The sequence below is a fragment of the Triturus cristatus genome, chromosome 12 (assembly GCF_964204655.1).
Source record: "Triturus cristatus chromosome 12, aTriCri1.1, whole genome shotgun sequence".
Lineage (NCBI taxonomy): Eukaryota > Metazoa > Chordata > Amphibia > Caudata > Salamandridae > Triturus > Triturus cristatus.
Genome location: NC_140595.1, coordinates 556,502,704 through 556,525,447, shown reverse-complemented (window position 1 = coordinate 556,525,447; position 22,744 = coordinate 556,502,704).

Here is a 22,744-nt window from a genome sequence, read left to right as displayed (position 1 = left end):
TTTGCTGTTCTTTGATGGTTCCTGCTGGCAGGCTGTCCACCAATAAAGGCGAGCTTAAAGATACCTTCGTGTGGCTCTACTTCAAATGGGTTTCCTGTAGTTTTGGATATAAAGGCGGCCCTTACCCGGTCGCGAAGAGGAGCCCACTGCTTTGTGTGGGTCTTTTGGCAGCACCAGGCTGGCGCTGCCGTCTTGAACGAAGGTGAGCTGGAGCCCTTGCAGGGAGGGAGCCAGTTCGAAGCTCCGGTTGGCAGCCAGAAAGCGAGGCAGGTCCCGCCCTGAACTAGTGTCATTTTAATTGCAAGTAAGACTGTGACATTGCACCCACTTGGGATTATTGTGCGAGCACTACATCACCCACAAGGCCTTGAGGAAGGGCACGCCCACTGGGCAGGTGATGGAAATTATTAACCGTGCTCTCAATTGCACTTCCAGTCGTCAAGCAACAAACGCCACTGAAGAAAGGCTTACCCCTGAAACGCGTCTGGCGTGAATAATTGAACTTTGCTGTTCTTTGATGGTTCCTGCTGGCAGGCTGTCCACCAATAAAGGCGAGCTTAAAGATACCTTCGTGTGGCTCTACTTCAAATGGGTTTCCTGTAGTTTTGGATATAAAGGCGGCCCTTACCCGGTCGCGAAGAGGAGCCCACTGCTTTGTGTGGGTCTTTTGGCAGCACCAGGCTGGCGCTGCCGTCTTGAACGAAGGTGAGCTGGAGCCCTTGCAGGGAGGGAGCCAGTTCGAAGCTCCGGTTGGCAGCCAGAAAGCGAGGCAGGTCCCGCCCTGAACTAGTGTCATTTTAATTGCAAGTAAGACTGTGACATTGCACCCACTTGGGATTATTGTGCGAGCACTACATCACCCACAAGGCCTTGAGGAAGGGCACGCCCACTGGGCAGGTGATGGAAATTATTAACCGTGCTCTCAATTGCACTTCCAGTCGTCAAGCAACAAACGCCACTGAAGAAAGGCTTACCCCTGAAACGCGTCTGGCGTGAATAATTGAACTTTGCTGTTCTTTGATGGTTCCTGCTGGCAGGCTGTCCACCAATAAAGGCGAGCTTAAAGATACCTTCATGTGGCTCTACTTCAAATGGGTTTCCTGTAGTTTTGGATATATATATATATATATATCAAATTAAATAAACATAATACATTCACTTGAAAACTTTGCCATTGTAGGACAAGAACATGTGTATTTCAAGAGACTTTGACGACATTGAGGCTCTTTCTGGTTGTTTTTTGCCTTTATGCCGTCTGGTCTCCGGACATTAGTACAAACTATTCAGAGTACAGACTGAGGGAGTCCCTAAGTCCTAGTTATTCATATGGTCTGTACAGCTTAACCCTGGTTAGGACTTCTGATCTACAACTTTATCAACTGTTAACACCCTTCACTTCATAGCAAAAGTAGTCCAGGGAACAGCGTGCAAGTGGCCTTTTGCTGCTTGTACCCGTTACATGAGCCGGCATTTCACTTTAAGTGATTTGCCCAGAATCACGGGATGGGTAAGTAAACACCAAGACTCAAATTGTACTTTAATTCCTCCCATTTCTTCATGTTTATCATGTTCATCTTGAATGGTTACGTTTTGCTTGGGGAGGGTTTTTTTCTCAATGAAAATAACGTTTTTGTTTTACATTGTTTTACATTGTTGTGCATTTTTGCCTGTTTTGTATAGTATGCACCAGAGGCATTGAAGCGCTTGACATGAGCGCGAGTCTGATTACACAAGATCACTCTAATTTCTACAGGCACCGGTAAATCAAGTTATTTGCCCAGGATCACAGGATGGTGAGCAGACGCCGAGATTTGGGCCTGGTTGCTCACTTCAAGATAAATAAAAGTGCTGCCCGTGAAGGCCCAGTCTATGCCTTTAAGCTGTCCCTTATTGGCAACAGTTTGAAGTTATTAAGAACTCCAGTAGAAGAACGCCACTGTGTAGGACTCCAAGCCAGACTTTTTTGTGGCGATGCTAGAGAGGTGTTGCAGATAAACCCTACTGCTTAAACAATTTTTGAGTGGGTCGGGACAGCACCCTGCGTTATGAATGTTGGCACAGTCACTCGAGGCAGGGCCGGCTTTAGTGCTGGTGACGCCCTGTGCAACAATGTTTGTTGGCGCCCCCCAATGACCACCTCCACCAAAGATTCTCTCATTAGCACCCTTTAACAGTGACGAAGTCTCCATAACCACACTCTCTCAGATGCATTGAATTAGGTATTTAGCGCCACTCATACCAGTGTAGGGTGTCCGAGCACTTTGCATCACACACGCATTGCACAGAGACAATCAATCATACGTGTGTAAATCAGTGTATAGGAAATGTTACATAAGACAAAGGACTAAAAGTGTAGGAGTCACATGTCATCCATACTGGTAGGCAGTACAGTTTAAGAGTGCTTGGTGTGGAGAAGCACAAACGCAGAGTCGAAAAAGAAACAGCATAGTTGGGAGTTCTCTTTAATACTAAGAATCGATTTCTAGCCAAACTAACCCTTTTTGCAACATTAATCAACGTTCTAATAATGTATACTTTGCAGTGTGTATGCAGTTCTGAGATGAAAGTTAATAGTTCACTATTCTATATTAGGACTTTAAGTTATAAATTGCAAGTAACAAAAGGATGCCTCTTTTGAAAGCAGTAACCTGCTGATCTGTTTACATCATACGCACGCTGTAATCTACTTGGTACACGTTCTTTGCAGTAGGCATATTAACCCTCTGCACTAACTTCACCTAAGTCAAAACCTCAACTATGCAAACTGCTGATCTCTCTGCAGGACGATAATTAATCACAGGAGTTATTGTGACATTTATGTGAGGCTTGGTAATTTCCGAGGGAAAGAAACGCTGCAGGAGGTGCTTCAAAAGCATAATAAACTTTCAAGCACGGCGCCCCCAGGAAGTCAGCACCCGGTGCGGTGGCACCGGTCGCACCGCCCGAAAGCCGCCCTGACTCGGTGATAATGACCTTTGCCCTCCTGGTATCGCTCCGTGCCCCCTGCACTCGACTTTGCGAATTGTCCAGGTTGAAAGTTTCCTTAGTGTCAAGTTTCCTTAGTGTCCTTTACTACGACATCACTATGCCAGACACTTGATGGCCAATGCCCACGCTGTGATTTTAGAGTGTCCTGGGGCCCCCTCCCCACTAACCCATGGTGCTTCCTCCTTTTCCTTTCTAGCGATCCACACAGGCACCGAGTCCAGAGAAAGAGCCAGCTAATTCCAGCCTAAACAGCCGAGAGTGTGCATTCAAAAAGGCTGATAAGCGCTCCTGGCCTGCTGCTGTCAGGGCGGTAGAGGCTCCCTGGAAACAAATCAGTCTCACTCAGCAGGGGAGTGCTTAGGGTGATTTAGACGGAAGAATAGTGTGCAGGGGAATCTGACACAGTTTTAAAATTTCTTCCTGCAGCCCCTGTGAACCTCAGACACGGATTGACACATCGCCGGTTTTTCAGTATTTTTCTGTGTCTATTTATAAATACAGACAAAAGAAAAAATGTTTTCCGCCTGTATTTATGTGTATAAATCCGTTTAAACGGAAAACCGGGAGCCCTATTTATAACACACCGACTCAGTGTTTTTATTTCCATTTAGCTGCCTGTGATGGATTATCCTTCTTATTAATCCTACAGTTGGAGCTCACTTGGGTGGGAGTGAGACCTCGCTTCTGAAGCTGTGATCTCTTCCCAGTTATTGCTTCATTTATATTCAGGTAAGACAGGTATGGAGTTAAGTGAACTATTTAAGTTAGTAAATAACTAATTGCTACTGCGAGAAATCATTTATCTAGGTTGTTATAGACAAATATAGGTCATGGCAACATGACCTCTAATGGTCAAGATAATTACAGAGGTATATCTAACTATAACTAAGTGGTATACACTCCTACAAGTAGATACACAGGCTGTGTACAAACTAAAGGCAGAAATGCAAAGTAAAAGTAAAACACAGAAAAACTACTTCAGGCATACATTTTGATGAATTATAATAATTTTCCCATTCATTTCTTTTTACACACAAACCCACACTCTCTACCCAAAAAATGCCACACTGAGTTCCTACCACCTGAACTATTTTTTTTAAAAAGGACTAAAAGTGGGCATTGCCCACTTGGGTCTGGAGCTGGTCCAGGCTCTGCTCCATCCTGATGAGCCGGCTCTCCATAGCATGCAGCCGCTGCTGGATGTGCCACAGCAATGGCCTGTCAGAGTGGGAGCCACAGTTGTTGTCAGGGCTCCTGTCCCAGATTAGAGGGAGCTATTTCTGCCTCTTCTTCTTCCAGGACCATCAGCCCTGGTATTCTTGCTGGATACAGCCCAGCCTATGCCGCCGCAGACGAGCTGCTACTCCTGTCTGTTGAGTGCTACGTATAGACCAGCAGGAGTAGCTATGTTGAGAAAAACAACAACAAAAAGACAAATTGTAAATAATGCTTTGTGCAAACAATTGCGGGGGGCACTCCAGCATTGCATTGCTGGTCCCCTAGGGCCATTGGAATTTGATATGATTATGATAAGAGAGACACAAGGACAATTTTATGTTTCACTTACACATGTCTTGCATATAAAGCACTGACTGTGTGGCAGAAACTTATTAAAGCAGAATAGCATTGGATGAAAAAATAAATTACCTCTCAATAATGAGTAAGGCATTATGCGCTATAGAGTACAAGTTGTGCGTTGTGCTAAATTAATGGAGGTATGCTTATTGCTATCCAGCGCGACGAGTATTTTGCTACTGTCTGCAGCTGGGACAGCTGTAGTTGACAATTACCTTTTTTAAATTCCAATGGCCCTGCTCTTCTCCAAACGCTTTTCTCTTTCTACCCTCTCTCTAAAGAGGCAGATGAATAATAAATAAGATACTACGTCACACACCTCACTTATACAATATGGATATTATTGCTGGGAAACACGATGCACTGCACTACAGGGACAAGAACAGGCTATTTAGATTGTATTTGCCACATTTATCAAAGCGTATCCCATATGCCAAACTTGAAATCAAATTATGAACTTAGTCCCAATTTACTCACTGGCCTTACCCACCAGCACAAATTATTTCCAACAAATTCATTCATTGGGCAGTAAGGAAAATAATCTTGATTTACTCTACTGCAGGGTAGGGATTGAGGGTTTAGACATGTAGAGTAGAGCTTTTGATATAGAAGAGAGGGGTCACTGTCAATACATTGATGATCAATTCGTCATGTGACTATTAAGCTTTGGCTTATTCAGTCACTTTAGTTTAAGGAAGTCGAAACGGAAAAATCTGAACAGGCATGAAATAAATCTGCTATGGGAAACTATGAAATATATTTTGGGATCACTACACATGGCTATAAATGTGGCACATACCAAAAATTGAATTTTCAATTTTTTTGGCAGGTTGGGACGGAAGAACTTTGGAAAGAATAAAGGAGTGAAGTACTAAGGGGTGTCTGAGTGGGCAAAGTGAAACACACTTTATGTGTTCAGTTTGCAGTGCATTGACAAATTTGTAAATGCTGTATTAATTGAAGCAGACTCACATTGCACAGCCAACACTGCAGTCACAAATTGAACCATACTGCACTTCGGTCATGGCGGCTAGCGGGGTGATGATTGATGATGGGTGGGATACATCTGCCTCGCATAACAAATACAGTAAGTCAAGGGAGGAGAACAAAAACCTATGTAAAATATCCCAATTTGAACCATAGTTTTGATAACCATAAAACCAATAAAACAAAGTAAGCAAAGTAGGTGAGCAGCATGCCCTCTCTATGAGAAGAGCAGGCTTACTTATTCATCCAGGCAATCCGAATATTCATGAATCCTCTCATTCTAATTCACCCATAGCCACAATAATTTAAGCTTTACTTGCTCTAACTAGTCTTTCACCAAACTTTCCAATCCATTATTCATCAATTCAGTATCCACCCTTTCATCCAACCATCCTTTCACCCATCCATCCCTTAACCCACCCACACACCCTTTCACCCTTTCACCCACCCACCCTTTCACTCTCATACCATTTCACCCATCCTTTCTTTTAACCTGCAGTTCTTTCTCGTTTCCCTCAAGTCATCATTTTTAGCACTCATTATGTGAGCTTTTGCTGAGTTGCAGATTGAGAACCCTGAGACCTATATCGTGAGTGGATCAGCTGTCTGGAAATCGTCCTTGCAACCTGTCTGCCCCTGACCGCGAAGACCATCTTGATACACAGAGCCAAGCTGACTACCTACAATGCACTCAGCCTGCCCGGCCTGGTACCGACAAATCAGCTGTGCTCCCGTAGTCCTGAGGCCCTTGCAACCCAAATCATAATTTTGGGTCCCCCGGAGTTACCTGTAAGTCCTCCTTCACGGCCTGTTTTTAGGTGAACACCCTTCTTTACAGCACACCAGCTACTAGAAAAATCAGCACCCTGCTTCTGGCCGAATCCAGGAAGCTCCAGACATTCTGCTGGTTGAACATTAAACCTTGGACTGCTGCTACCCTAAACCTCAAAGGTGAGCCCCTAGAATAGACATAATTGCGCACAATAGTGAGTTCCTACATTAAAAAGTACTTACCTGTGAATTAAATTCTGTGTCTTAAAAATTATATAAAAATCTGTATTATTTTTGCAAATTGTCTCAGATTTATTCTTGAGTGTGTGTCTCTTTTATTGCCTCTGTGAGTATCAAATGCTTAGCACTACACTTTGATAAGCCTAACTGCTCGCTCACACTACCACAAATAGAGCATTAGTATCATCAGCTTTTGACTCTGTTTACTAATCTGAGACCCACTGGATCCTCTGCACAGTGTACTCCATTTTATTACACTATATAGAGAGCCAGCTTCCTATAAATTCATATTGAATAAAAAAAACTTAACAAAATGATATCTAAAGAATTTACTTTTCTGAGCATCTAAATTCTTATTGTATGGTATTGTATGGTAAGACTAAGGTTTGTCCTTTTCTCTTCCCTGGCCCATTACTATTGATTTGCAGGGGGTCCCTTTCCTCTTTAGGTGGCCTTGGCAGGGCATGTGCTGCTCTGTGAGGCATGCTGTATTTGGTATATGGGTGATCGGGGAGTTCGGACATATTTACCTCTTTTGGTTGGTTATTTGAGCTGTTTTTTAACATTTCTTTTCTCTGGTTGGTTATTATTGTGCACCTGTCCCGCCTTTCGGTACTTGGTTCGCTCCCAGTGGAAATCACCAATTGATATGGCCTGGTACTTGCCTAAAGTCCCCCTCATCTTCACCCTCAACCCTTGGGGTGGGCACCCTCCTGGCTCCCATAGGCCCCCCCCTTTATCCCCAAGGCAAACATTGCAAGCACCACACTGCTTTGGATTAGGGGTCGGAAACCCCAGCAATATTTTATTACATAAAATAAACAAACATTAAAATGTTATTATTATTTTTACATTATGCACACAATACGCAGAAAGTCCAATACATTGATAGGCACAAGCTGTCAATTGGCTAACTTTAACATGTTTCTAATACATATCAGTTCCTATCATAAGCTTAGCAATGAAGATATTCTCTTTCTGAGTCTCCCTGTTAGAGCCTACTGCAAGGTCAATGACTGGTGGACCTAGGTCAAGTTCAAGCTAGGTCCTAACCTCGAACCGGAGTGACCTTGCGCAGGGGGTCCAGCTTACCGGATGGATACCTCCACCAGGCCCCCCCCACGCCCTTAAAGATTCAACTCCATAAAAGGGGGCTGCTGCAGTTATGTGTCCTTGCGCCCTTGAGCGCATGCGCGTGCGGGGATTGGCCAACCAGCCTACTGGAAGCGTGACCTCCCTACCCCCGCACCATTCCAGCCTACCGGCTGCAACTGCCCCTGGTTCCATGAGAGACCCTCTGTCTCCCCCTCAGACGTCCCCATTTTGACCATGGTTATGCCCGTTAAGGAGCGAAAACTATGCTAACCAATCATGATCTTACCACCACAGGCCTGTATAGTTGACCGACTATCTGGCCTTCCCCTTCCTCCTTCTAGAAAGGTCATGCTGCGCTCCTTGCCCTATTGAACCTTACCCAGAGGTTTTTCTGAACTACGTCCCTACCCAGTCTAGAGCGGTGTATGTAAATGATCATGCCAAAGGCAAAAGCATTCCTAGGCTTCTCCTGTAGGATATTAGACCTTATCCTTGCTTACGATGCCTGGCCCCAGTGAGCCTTAACTATGCACCCTCTTTGCCGACTTGCTTTGCGCTGTAATAGTCTTCCTCGTCACTGGCAGGAGGACTTGCCCAAATTTATGTGGTATAAAACCTGACCCAACCACTGTTCCATGTGCTGTATAGCACACGTAACCCCAGACGCTTCTACGAAACAGGTCGCCTTGCGCAAAAATCACAGCAAGGTCCGTAGATACTTGTAGGTACTCTGACGCGGGTGGAGATGAGATCTAGCTCCCTACCCATGGTGGCTGATGCTCCCGTAACCAATATGATCCAAGACTTGCTCAGGGTGCCTCTATCGAATACTAGGGACAGGCATACTGCCTGGTTCTTGGCTGTGCAGACTACCTTAAGGGACTTCGATACCCGCTGTGCACCCGTCCCCTTAAACTTGAGCTGAACTAAGAGGAGATTAACATACCATCTGGGAGCCAATAAATGGCCTCAAATTGATAGAATGATAGAAGCATGATGCACCCTACAGACATGTTGCATTTTTTTAGAATGTCAAGTGACGCCAGGATTCAAACCCGGCTCCGCATTTCTAAAGTCGGCAGCATTGACCATTAGGCCACAACCTCACTTCCAGACATTGGGATCATTGCTAATGTAACTGCACCCATCCCAACAGGGTTGGTGCCATATCGGAATAATCGGCTGATCCATGAAATCGAAAAAAAATTGGAAGACTACACAGGGAGTGCCCCACAGGCCCCAAGATCTCCCATAAGCATAGCCAAGGAATGTGCAAACACTCACCTGGCCACTAGGTTCTGGGATAGGCTCCGAACTAACCTCTCCCCCTACTAACTATCTGCTTGCTTCCTTGCCCCTTCAGCGGGAAAAAATCCACCTACTACGGAGCATCCCAACACAGCGCAGTACCCGCTAAGATGGCACTTGCGTGTACAAGCGCCGTACGATGTTGCTTATTAGCCGAATACTATTTCAAAACAGAGGGTGTTGAGGTGTTGCATTTGTCCATTACCCCTGGTTTTGGTCAAGCTGGCAAGACATATGCACTAGTAACTGCTAAATACCCCTGTTGGCGGCAAATTCTGGTTGTCTATAACTTCTCCCAACCAAGACAGCGCATGGGCAGCAGCATCTCACCCATGCATGCTGGCACCTCCGAGCCCTTCTCTTCATCGCTCATCACTCTTGATGTCTCCACTTGCCACATCCGTTCCGGATCTTCCGGTCCCACTTCCTGTCAACTTATTGCTGACATTGCGGTGTGGATAACCTCCCAGCCATACATAAAGGAACACAAAAACACAGATGATTAGTGCTCTTAGCCTCTGGATAAGAGATACAGTTTACATGCCAGCCCCTTCGACTACGTCATGAGACTGTACCCTCCCTTACAACCCACAACCACAGCAACTCCAGTCCTATTCTTACAAAGAAGGCTAAGAACAGTGAAAAGAAGGTGGTAGTTATATCTGGTGGTGTAGCCCCAAGAGCTAGCTACAGTGTGAGAAGCCGGTGTGCAACAATACTGGAGGCTGGGACGTTACCCTGCAGTTAATGTGCCATGTTGCGCTCATTACCTAGAGGTGAAGGGAGGTGCGAGGACACATGGAAAGTGGCGGCTAGTATTTCCACTGAAGATTGTTCAGAAGATCTCACGTTAAAATGTGGCTTCGCGATACATGCCTTTAACTCATGCTAGTCCCAGCAGTAGGCCCATATACTTATTCTGAGCCTTTAAGGAGCCCAAAAAAAGGCCACGTGTTTGACCCTACGCTCGCTGGATGTTAACTTGAAATCAAATTCGGAAGGCCCGTGGTCACTCACTTGTGCACGCATCTTCGTGTAACCTTAACACTTGGCCCCCCGAGTTTGTCCATGCCTGGCATTTTGCAGGAATTAGTCGCAAACCATTTAAGAGAGTGCCCTGACACGAGCAGCGCTCTGCACTGAGCGCCCCCAGCAGCCTGCAGCACTATAACTAGTGCTGCAAAAAAGGAAGAACCTTAACACTATTATCCCTTATTTTTACAGCAGCCTACAGTAGGTCAGTCCTGTTTCAACCTAAAAAACATCAATGGTTTGTTCATTCCGGTGGCAACAAATTGTCATGGCCACACATTTTGTACTAAAGACATGCGGCTGGCACACTTAAAATGCGAACGTTTAAAAACCACCAAGGCTGCGTAACATTGAGTTCTTCGCACTCTGATTCATCAGACACACTCCCACGCTAATCGTAACCCCACGAGTATTTAAATCCACAAAAAATTCAGGCGAGCTAGCCAGGCTGTCATAAGTCTTTAGCCAGCAAGGATATGTTTGTTCTAGCAAGGATATGTTCGTGGAACAACACTAAGAGTAACAGGTAACATACCAAATATATACCGTGCGTTTCTTGTGAACTGGCCCAAGCTTACTTTAAGCAGGAATGTACTTCAGCCTGCGATGGCTGGCTGACCCGAAGCTGGGTCTTTAAAACTTACATTGAAATCAGACCTTCAATTGAGAGCGGCTAGCATAGCACCAGTTGCATTACCTGAGGAACATTGAAATCAGACTTTCAATTGAGAGTGCCTAGCATAGCACCAGTTGCATTACCTGAGGAACATTGAAATCAGACTTTCAATTGAGAGCGCCAAGCATAGCATCAGCTGCATTTCCTGAGGAACATTGAAATCAGACTTTCAATTGAGAGCGCCTAGCATAGCACACATTGCATTACCTGTTACCTGAGGAACATTGAAATCAGACTTTCAAATGAGAGCGCTTAGCATAGCACCAGTTGCATTACCTCAGGAACATTGAAATCAGACTTTCAAATGAGAGCGCTTAGTATAGCACCAGTTGCATTACCTGAGGAACAGTGAAATCAGACTTTCGATTGAGAGCGCTTAGCATAGCACCAGTTGCATTACCTGAGGAACATTAAAAATGTACTTTTCAAATGAGAGCGCTTAGCAAAGAACCAGTTGCCTTACATGAGGACCCCTTCATCTTCGTGCAGGAGATTAAATACTTTGCCCAGCATCATTGCCGAGATACCCAGTTCTCCGGCTTCATGGGGATTAATGTAGCTGGCCCCGGGCCACGTTCAGCCCCCAATAGGCCCAAACCACAGTTATTGCGGCTCATGTAAACCATGGAAACACCTGGACTTGCACACATAACATTCAAAGTAAGAGTCAAATACCTAAACCACAGGCCAACGTCCTGATATGTAATGGCCCTGCACCGCACTGACCTCCGGGCAGGAAGATTAATGTCGCCATCCCGGGGCCACTTTCAGCCCTTAAAGGGCCCTACACAAAATTATTACGGCTTATGTAAACCATGGAAACACCTGAATCTGAACACACAACCTTCACAGTGAGAGTCAGACACCTTAACCACTAGGCCACAAAACCCGATGTGTAATGGCTTCGCCAATTTCAGTAGGGTCACACCTAATTACAGCACCTTTTCTTTCAGGACCTTCAACAATATCAATGTGACCACTTCTTCAGCGCACACCACTTCAATCAATGTTCGTCGCAAACCATACCCATCTTATTCACCGTCCGCCTGGGGAAGAGAAGACCTGCCCAGTTTGCATGTCGTCGGCTGCACACGATGTGCCATGATTCACTGGCAAAGCATGGGAGCAGGCACTCTGATGCTTCATGGCACCAAGGGACACCCAATAGCCCTAGAGTCTCTGCGCAAACAGGAGAGCACATTCGGCAGACTACTACTGGAAAGTGTGTGATTGAACCGTGTGACCGACCCGCTGACCTGCCCGGAGGCTGGTCAGAGTCCGCAAGTCCAAGCTGCCACAATGCAACAGGATCCCTCACCTGACGCCACAGCATGGTCAATAACCATACATTCATGACTGAATCTGAGAGTAAGTGCCCAACGGCTGCCACTGAGACAAACCACCTGGGCGAGGTCAGGATGGAGTCCCATGATATACACTCTCCAAAAAGGCAGCCGCGGACGTCCGGCTGCCATCCGCGGCGACACGAGTGACAGGCAGGTGCTGCAGCAGCAGTTCAACAAAGTATTGGCAGGCTGCAGGCAATGTGTTGCCGTCACTCTATCCCAAAAAAATATGATCACACGATGTCACCAGAACAGCGGCTCAGCCGAGCACCCCACCCGGGCGATGGGACCACTCCTCCGCAGTCCAGCACACCTTCCCCTCCTTGTGCATCTGCTGCTGAACCACAGAATCATGCCGTGCCTCTAATTATTAATATCGCAAGCGCACCGCCACACCGGTGCAGGTCCACTCACTTTCAGCGCCAGCGGCGCCAAATCAGCAGAGCCACCTGGTCAGTGCAAGTGGTGTGGCACAGCTCCACGACAGCTGCTTGCTGCGGGGCTGTATTGGCTACACCTCCATTCAACAGCATCAGTGCTGTACATGGAAATACAAAAGTGCAGGTACTCACTGTTTAGACCACCATCCTGTCCATGAGAAGTGCCACCAAAACTACTTCAGCAGCGCTGAGAAGTGCAGGCACTCTCCCTTTTAAATTAGAGGTTTGCATTTAAAGCTTGCCCCCCATGCCTCAGCTTGCCAGATTAGAGCGCGCTGCTCGTTATTCAAACCGATGCCCACTCTGTTGAGCCCACATCACACAGGGACATACAACACCAGGTTTCTTTCAAAGTGCACCCCACAAGACAACACAGTCCGTACAATACATTACAGCGGCCACATCTCAACAGGATGTCTAAATAGGTTTACTAAACCCTCCTCACCGTAGGATAACAGTCTGATCTTCCCAGCAGCGAAGAAATCCCTGGTTAGCCTGCCTCGCACTCGAAAACAGATGTTGCTCCGGAGCATTGTGCCTCCACAGCCAAATCCCTCTGGACTCCCCAGCGCCACTCATCAGCCTTCAAGCACCACCATCCATCCTCAGCTACCTGCCGACGATCGGATCCTGCAAAGCACGACGTTGGTACCCTGGCCACTTCCAACGAGCGTCCTGGAGACCTTCCCGGCAAAAAACCTGCAGGGAAACAGGAAAAAGTAGAGTTAAGGGCCTCCGCCGGAGGCCTGGACCCGTCAAGGGCAGTTCCCAGGCTGGGGAGCTGCGAAAAAGAGAGGCCGTCCTCTCCGCTCCCCAGCCTTCTTATAACCTAGTGTAGTGGAAAGCCAAACCGGTCGCGACCGGCTTGCCCGGGGTTGCCCGAGCGCACGGACCGGAAGCACTAATAAGTGCTTCCAGTTCACACGGGCCACCAGCCAATTAAGGGGAGGCTGGGGGCACCACGTCACTACTGTACACAGCGCACCCCGCCTCCCACCGATATGGGGGACCGGCGCGACCGCCATAATGGCGGCGTGCCCGGGTCCGTGCCCTGCCTTGCAACTCCTCGCTCGCACACCCTCCCCACCTCCTGTCACACGCAAACGCAGCATCCATCCAAGTCATTATTCAGAGGGAGTACATTTAGGCCCTTTTCTACAGGCCACTGGCCTGCTGAAGAACATCATGGGATCCTGAACGTAAGTTCAAGATTAATCAAGCATTTGCAATGCAATAGGTCTTGCGTTACTGAAAGTTTGACCTATTGACATTGCAAATAATAATGCAACGCCAATAGCTCATGTGAGACCTATTGAAGTGGAAATGCTTGTTTGTATTGTGAATATAGTCAACATGTGGGGAACAGCCAGCTCTTTACTAACCTTCTGAAGCTGAGATGATTGACAGTGGATGGTATATTTGTGGCAGCTATTTCCATAGTTTGACTGCTTGAACTGAGAAAGATTTTCAATCCATGTTTTTTTTCTTGTATGTAAGAATGTTGAGGTGGGGATCCACTTACGAGCATATGTTCCTTTGTTGTATGTAGTTGTTGATTTTCTTCCTGATGAAGAGTGGGCCTTTGCCATGTGTTGCTTTGTGTGTGATACAAGGCAGCTTGACAGTGCATCTCCTGCCAACTGGTAACCATTGTAGGGCCCTCAAGGCAGGGGACATGTGTGCTTGTGTCTTAACATGTAGGATGTTTCTCGCTACAGCATTCTTAACTCTTTTTAATTTTCTCTGAGTTGACAAAGATGAGCTATTAAACCGACCATTAGCGTAATGCAGTTTTAATTGGACAAGAGAGAATGTAGTTTGAGCCTTGTGGGGGAATTATAGGTGCAGGAAGATGTGTTGAAGTGTTTTCATTGTGAGAAAGCTAGAGTTGGCTACCTTATCCACTTGTGCATTCATTGACAGCTTGTTGTCCATGCTATTCTGAGGTTTCTTAGCTACTTAGATATTTTTGGTAGTGGTTCTATGCCATCAGGCCAGGTGCAAAGAGGGTCAAGTGTTTTCCAGTCGCCACAGGTGAGTATTTCGTTTTTTAGGCATTCAATTTGAGATGGCTCCACGTTATCCACTGGTCAACAGCCCAGAGGCACCTGAAACATTTTGATGTTCTAATATCTGGCTATCCAATTTCAGAAGTAACTACGTGTCATCTCTATATTTTGCTTTTGGGTGCTTGATTATTTATTCAATTGTCAAATTCTATAAGTCAAACACAGTACCCCAATACCTCTCAGTGTTGTTTGTTTTGAGCAAAGGTTGAAAGCTCCCAAGTGATCCTAGTTGGACAATTCCCCTAGTGGGATGCAGACACTAGCAGAAAACAACTGCATAAAAACCATGGTTCCCAGATATCGGAAACAAAACAGAAACTCACTTCATAAAAGGGTACAAGAGGCAGAGGGGAGCAACTGGCATACCTATGTGGCTAGATGACCTAAATGTGTGTTGTGCTATTTTTTTAAGCTGTTTTTAATTTCTACAATGGGTCTTTTTAGCAGAATATTGCATTTTTAAGTGTTCCTTTGTGAGAAATGGCTGAGAGGATTTCTTGTACTTTAGCGATCTGGGGCTGTATTATGATTAACATCACTGGCTCTGTGCATCGCTGAGTGTCGCTTTTTATGCCAGTGGTGCAGCATTTTTCGGGGTCCTCTTGCTTAGCATTGGTCCTCTAATGGACCTTTTTCTCCCACTGAGAGGTGATGTGAGTTAACATTAACATCAATCAAATTCAATTAATAGTGCAGCTCAATTGGCTACACAATGAGGACCAGAAATCGGTTGCTAGGGTTAAGAAGTTTTATTACAAATCCAAAATCAAGTTAAGATACGTGACTAGTAAAATCATGCTATAGAAGAACAATATAGCAACAGGTAGTCCCAACCTGTGGACAAAATTGAGGCAGACTAATACAAGGCAAACAAGCAATTCAGTTACAGCACTACAAAAGATCAAAAGCGGTATCTGGTGCTCAGAAAAAAGTCTCAAGTGTTGTTGTCTATGCATGGATAAATCTAAATCACCTAAGGTAGAGTTCCAGCTAAAAGGGTGGTTCTAAGAATCTAAAGAGTCTCAAATCAGGAATTTCCATAAAGGAAATTTAGAACAAAGCAAGGGAAAAATAAGTAGGGAAGGTGTCAGCATTTCAGAAGCTCGGTCAAGAGTATTCTATGGGCCAGAAAACAAGTTGCCTTGGCCACCCTCAGCAAAGAATCAAAGTAAGCATTGAGGTCCAAAGTCCCTAAAGGGGCAGCGAAGGTTCTAAAAGAAACCTTGGAAAGCATCTCTGGAAAATGGAGTTCTGAGGTTTGACAGTGTGAAAACTAAGTTACAACATACAAACATCTTCTAGGTAACTCTCCCTTTGCACGCATCATTAGTGGTCCATTGTCCTCATCCATTTCTAATGATGCAAAGTGCAAAAACTTTCAAATATGCTGTACCAAACGTGGGAACGACATCTCCTTCTCACGCACAGGTTATACCGTAACATTGCTGAATAGGTCTTCCAATTGATGCTCTAGTTCCCCATGTTTTTGTCACCAAGGTCTTCTTCTTAGTCTCTCTCCTCTATCTCTACTACAGTAATGTCTCTATTCTACAACTAACAATACCTGCAAGAAATGTCTCATTAGCAGAAAATGTAAAACAGTATTGATGCAGCCATTGTGAAATACAGGACAACTCATCGATACACATATTATATGCATGTGCACATTTAAACACAAATGAAAATAAGTTTCTAGTGCATTAGACTCACATTACATGCGACATCCAGTAAATCTTTAAATTAATCTTGTGTGAGTATGGCAAGGAACTACATTTAAATCTAATATATGAAGTATTAGTGCACACATTACATAAACTTGTATCCTTCTACATATATGAGGATGGTTTCAATTTAGTTTACTAATCAATAAAGGTCATTCAAGGTATTAAAGCACACATTATGGAAGGTCGAATTTCTTCTTCATGGGAATTACATTATCCACTAAGTAAGGATGGTTTATTTCACCAAGACTTCAAATAATATCAGTCAGAGAGGTTAAACATGCAATGTGAGTAAATTCTCTAATCCTACAGTGAATGCAGTCTTTAAGAATGATTTCAAGTGCCACACTTTACATTAATCATTAAACCACACAAGAAACATTTGCTAAGTGTACATTCATGTCATGTATCTGTTAAGTATCTGTGACATATTTGTGACGTCTAAAGGGTTGGCAATTTAGCTCTGCCCCACCCGTGCAGTATGCAAACTGACTGACTGCCCTGGCCAGGGTAGCCCATTGTGGTACGGCCCCAGTTATTCAGGATTTACCATGGTGTAGATATATATGATCTTAATATTGCCTTTGAGAAATTATGTAACTAGGAAGAAACATGTATGAATCAATGCAACTATGAAGAAAACCATTAAGAAGCAAAACATTGAATTGTATAGAATAATATTTGTATGTCACTATTGTGAAAATAAAAATAATAATAAATGTATTGCGACAAAAGTGATCGGGAAAATGTGTGAAAATGGGAGGGGTTATAAAAAAAGTTAATTATTTTATGGCTAGGGTTAGTGTGTATAGGTCTATTAGGAATTACAATTAGGGATATGCTTATATTTATGGTTAGATGATAAAATGGTCAGTGTAGGAGAGTAGGATCTGCTTCTTATAGTTACCCCCACTTTTTGCTGATGTTTTACCTTTTTTCGACTTTAGTCTGGCTGGGCCCCTGCTATCCAGGGCCCCAGCCTAGCTGCTTCCTCTCTAAAATGATTGCATGTACTTTAGGTACACTCTAGATTGGATTCTGGGGTACCCTTATCAGTCCCTAGTATATGGTATACTCTGTACCCAGGGCATAGGTACCCCAGAGGCCTACCAGGGGCTGCAGCATGTATTGTGCCACCCCTCGGAAGCCATTTAAAATGACACAACAGGTCTGCTACAGTAGCCTGTGTAAGGTGGTGTATTCACCCCTTACTGAGATATAGGATCCCTATATCTCTCCATATCACTGCACATATAAACCTATCAGTCACCCCTATGGCAGGCCTTATCAATCCTGAAGGCAGCGTGCTGGGTTTATGTCAGAGGGTGCCCATGCATGCGCAGAGCCCCTCTGCAGCCTTCGGAACCTTTATTCCTGAGTTGTTTGTGATGCAGCCAGACCATATACTCTTAAGTGCATTATAACCTCGCGGTAAATGCTAACTTTGTATTGGCTGCACGAAAATATGTCGTGTTTGGTGTCAAACACCTTGGAATCATACCTCCACCCCAGTAACTAGAGTGGGAGGTATGATTCCATCCTACTAGAGGGAGAAATATGACAGCACCGGTATACCCGGTACCAGCTTTGCAAACCCTGGCATCACAAAATGGATGCTGCCTGCCACAGACACGAGTCTGCCCTCCTGCTGCTGGAAGAAACTCTGGCAGGAGAGGCCTGGACAACAGGTTTCCTGTCACAGGGAGGTGTGACCACCTCCCAGACAGGCTTTAGTGTATTGAAGCTGGGTGGGCGCACTCCAAGAGTGCTTTGAAATCTGCACTGGGGGCAAATTAGGTGTCCCTGTGCATAGTCCATCTCAAACCGGTTGCAGGGGCTACCAGCCCCTGCTCTGGCGCAAAACTGGACAAAGGATATGGGTGTAGCCACCCCACTGGTCAGACCCTCCCATAGGTGGTTCCCCAGAGTTTGTCCTACCCCTTCCTTGGGTATAAAGTAGGAACCTCTAACTACAGGACTTTAGATTTACCTGGATGAAACTGTGCAACAGAATCCCAAAACTTCTACTATCTACACGACGTTGGATGATCGAAGAATCTCCCTTGGAGTAAAGAAGTTACTCCCCTGCAAGGCAGGCACCAAAGACGCATCTGTCTGGTTGGCAACTACGCAGCTCCTGAAGGGCTCTGAAGTTTTTGTAATACAGGAGATGGGTTTCCAAGCTTCCCCCGCGTCCGATCCATGCTCCCAGCAAACCTGAGATCCAAAGCCCTTGTGGGGACCATGCAACCCGAACCCCTGGACACCGCGACCATTTGCAGCAGCATATGCTTTTTGGCATCCCCTGAGGCTGTGCTTTGCGCTACTTGTAGTCCAGACCCCGAGCAGTGATTCCACTGAAGATTACTGGCCTACTCTCCTCGAGTGACCCGTGGGTTGGTATTGAGTGATTCCTCTCGAGGTCCCTTCGCGATCCCTTGTCTGTCGACTTGTGGGTCCCTGAGAAGGGTACTTTAACTTTCAACAGGCTTTCCTGGTTGCTCCAGACGTGCCCTGACTCTCCATTGCTTGGGGAGTCCACAGGACCTTGCTGGTCCACACCAAAGTGATTTTCTCTCACCGCGTGGGTTGCCGTTTCCAAGGTTTGTTGGTCTCCAATCCGGACACCGACCCCCCAGCACTCGACATCCTTTGTGGGACAGCTCACCTGCGGACTGCGGTTGTCGTCGACGCCTCCTGGTCCCCGTGGCAGTGGAGTCAAGCTTCACCTCTTCGCACCTGAAACACCCAACATCGGTGGGCCTTCGTCTATCCTGCCCCTGGTCACTGGCAAGTGACCCAGACTCTGTCCCCTCTGCTTTCAGGTTCTTCACATCTTCGATCCAGGCTTGTATCACCCCGGACACTTCTCCTTTCTACGGCAGCAGCACTTTGCAGGACATTGCCATTGAAATCAACGACGAATCCCGACACAATTTGACACCTATGCACCCGGCTTCCCTTGGTGAGGTAACACGAGTACTCCGGTGCTCCCGTGAGTGCTGGCCCTAGAACCCTCTAAGTTATGTTATGTTATGTTACATTTATTTGTAAAGCGCAACGGTTACCCTGGGGTGTCCTGGCGCTAGTTACCTGCCATTTCAGCCATCACCAATGGAGGAGTTTTAATTATTGAACAACCAAGTTTTCAAAGTCCTTCTAAAAGCCAGCAGATCTGGGGAATTTCTGAGCTGGGCCGGAAGGTCATTCCACGCCTTGGCTGCTCCGAAGACAAATCTTAGTCCTCCCCATGAAACCTTTTTAGTAAGCGGAACTATCACCATTTTAGCTCCTGATGAGCGTAAATTTCTTGTAGGTATGTACCAGTTGAATAAGTCTGAAAGGGTTTGCTCAAAGTACTCTCCTAAGTGTCCTTATTCTTTAAAATTCCAACCGCGACTTTCCTATTGAATTGTACGGGGCTCGCGGCTGTGTTCTCACACTGCACACGTCCCCCATGGGTCTCCTGTGTCACTGCCTTGGGTGGTTCCTTGGGGTCCCAGCGATTCTACGTGCTCTAGGCACTGTGTCTAGTCAAGTTGTGGTTCTTATACCACTTTCTTAATATATAGTTTGGTCTCCCCCTGGGGCCCATTGTTTATTGTGCTATTTACTGTTGTTTAATAACTGTATTATTGTGTGCCTTGCTCTCTACTCTCATAAAGAGGTTAGTAGAGAGTGTTTAGAAATAAATACATATATTTTATATATATACCTGGTGTGGTTCTCCTTTCATTTGGTCATTCAGGAGGTTATAATCTGGTAAACCAAGCTGCTTTACATTCCTTCGACACTTAGCCTGAAGGCTGCTCTCCATAGCTACAACTAGGATAGCTTTCAATAAAGGTTGTATTAAACCTAATCATCAATAAGGGTTGTTTGGACTGGTGCAAGGTGCCCACTAGAACTAGTGGACAGCATATACCAAACCAAGTTCTCACAGTCAGGAGTATATCTTTCTATTAGAGCGAGGAAGATTGAAAACAAAATATGCATGCTCCAAAACTTTGGTATACTGATCAGTCTACCTATTTACGATACTGACAAAAATAACTTGATTTCATTGACATAAGGAAAGTTATTTTTGTCAGTAATGGAAAGGAGAAACATCAACATGAGACCTGGGGGTACATTTATTAATCTTTAATGCAACACAGAGAAGCAAGCAAAGTTGCTGCACTGCCCTGCATTGCATGAAAGAGAGAAAGCAGAAATGCTCAATTTTTACAAAGATGCAAAGCATTTCTGCTGTCTATTTGTTCTGGTGCACTGTTTGCTGCCCAGTGCCAGGGCAGGAAATGTATCATAGTGCAAGGGTCTTTTGTTACAGGCAGGATTGTTTTTGTTATACTGTAGAAGGGTGAATTCAAGGGTCCGGGATGCTCACTCCATCGTCAGCACTATATTATCAATAATTCCTCAGTAATGGTGTGCTTAAAGGGGGGATACCCACCAAACATCCTCAATCAAACAACCCAAAGGTTTTTCATAAACATTACACAGACTTTAGCACATGCAAGAGTGTAACAAAAGTGTTGTAATAAATCTTCAATCTTGATAGTTATGAATACTTTATTTTCTTGAATCTTTTCAGTTTTGCCAACACAAGTTTTGTTGTATTCACAACGTCATCAGGGCTGTTATATCCTTAAAAAATATTAGAAATTTAGTCATCCGGAGTTTAGTTCCTTCTCCATTTGCCGTGAACCGATGTGAACACACTATGGGGAACTTTTGCATTTAGACTGATTTGAGGCACTGTCTCAAACGTGATTGGCTGGATGATAACTTTTACCGCAATAGGACTGTGCAGGATCATTTCGGACCACTTAGAAATTTGTTTGAACCTACTGGAGAAGGAATTAATATCCGGACGACTGAATTTTTATGGTATTTCAAGCATATTGAAAAATTTGTGTACCACCATTCACAAAGGCGAAGGAGTCCCAGGGGACCCTTCCCCTTTGCAAATGGTTACCACCACCCATGAGGTGTCAGAAAGAAATGAATGTTTTGCGACTGTAATTTGGTCACAAAACATTCATACATGCTACAGGGACCCCCTAAACACACCCCTTCCAAATACCAATTCATAAACCTAAATTGCTATTTGGTAACAGGTTACTGAATCGCAATTTGGCTTGTGTACATTTTTAAAACCTTTTTAGGTCTCGCCTAGGCAGCGCGCATGCACTGCTCTAGGAGGGCCTTTAGCCATCGGTCTTCACTTTTCAAGCACTGCAATTGTGCTTGTGGCGGCATCCACCTTGCGGGAGTGAGCAGCAGCGAGCCACAAGCACGAGTGCAGTGTTTGAAAAGTGAACACTGCTCTCCCAAGTGTGTGCGTGCGCACCACTCGTGGGCTCACCTCCTGCTCCCTACCTCATCTTTCTCTCTCTCCTCACCCACACGTCCCAGCCACTCACTTGCTCCGCCCTCTCCATTTCTATTTCCCTCTCTCGCTTTTTCCCTCTCTTTGCCCCCTCTCTACATTCACCAGCAAACATGCCCGCCCTCTCTCGCTGTTTTTCTATTCCACTCATTTTCTATTTACTCGGGTGATCTTCTAAAACACCCTGATAAGCCCACGCATGCTCGCCTCTTAGAGTATATATCCTGTCTGCACTCTCTGCTTGCTCTGCACTTACCTCATTCATTCTGGGGAGGGGATGGGGCGGGGGTCATGGGAATTGTACTCTCCAGCTTTGGAGGCCTCTGTTCAGCTGCAAGGTGGGGGTCCTTCTACGGCTGAGCCGGGCACGCACACCGCCTCTGAGGTGCCTCGAGAGCTTCCTGTGTAATCTATGCCAAAGTGGGTGCTGTGCGGACATCCTCTCATCCCCCTCCACAAAAGGCCCTCCAGCAGCGGGCTTGATTACAGATGTGTTCCACCAGCCCTCGCCGCCTCTGTGCGGTCGCCTAATCTTCTGGCTTCGGCCACCCTGACGTGTACCGCTGGCAGGTCCGGCGCTAACAACGCCTCGCCGTCGTGGGCTTCCTGTGAACATCTGACAATCACCTCACTCCTGGCGGAAGGTTTGTGTGCACGTGCACACCATAGAAATACTGTCCACGTCCCGTGTTAATCGTTCTCCGACAACCTTCACTGTGTGCTTAATTTCCTTGCAGTTTAAACATGAATGTTCACTTTGTGCATTCGAGCCTTGCAATGCTGCCACCGCGGCATAGGGTCATCGTCTTACGCTTCTAGGCTCATGATTCTACACGAGTTTCGCTTTCGCACTTGGCGAAAAATAGAGCCCATCTATTCTTTCATTTGTTCCTGATCCTTCTGGCCTCGGTCAAGCTAATTTATCTTTTTTTGGAAGTGAAAAGTGCCACTGAATCTGATAAGGCCAAGGTTGTAAAGAAAGGAAAGGCGTGGGTGTAAGGGGAAACATTTTCTGAGCCATAAATCATGGAAATATGCAGTTTCCTGTGATTTCCTCCTCCCCTTTCACACACACGCCACTTTCTCTCTTTTCTGTGGGAATTC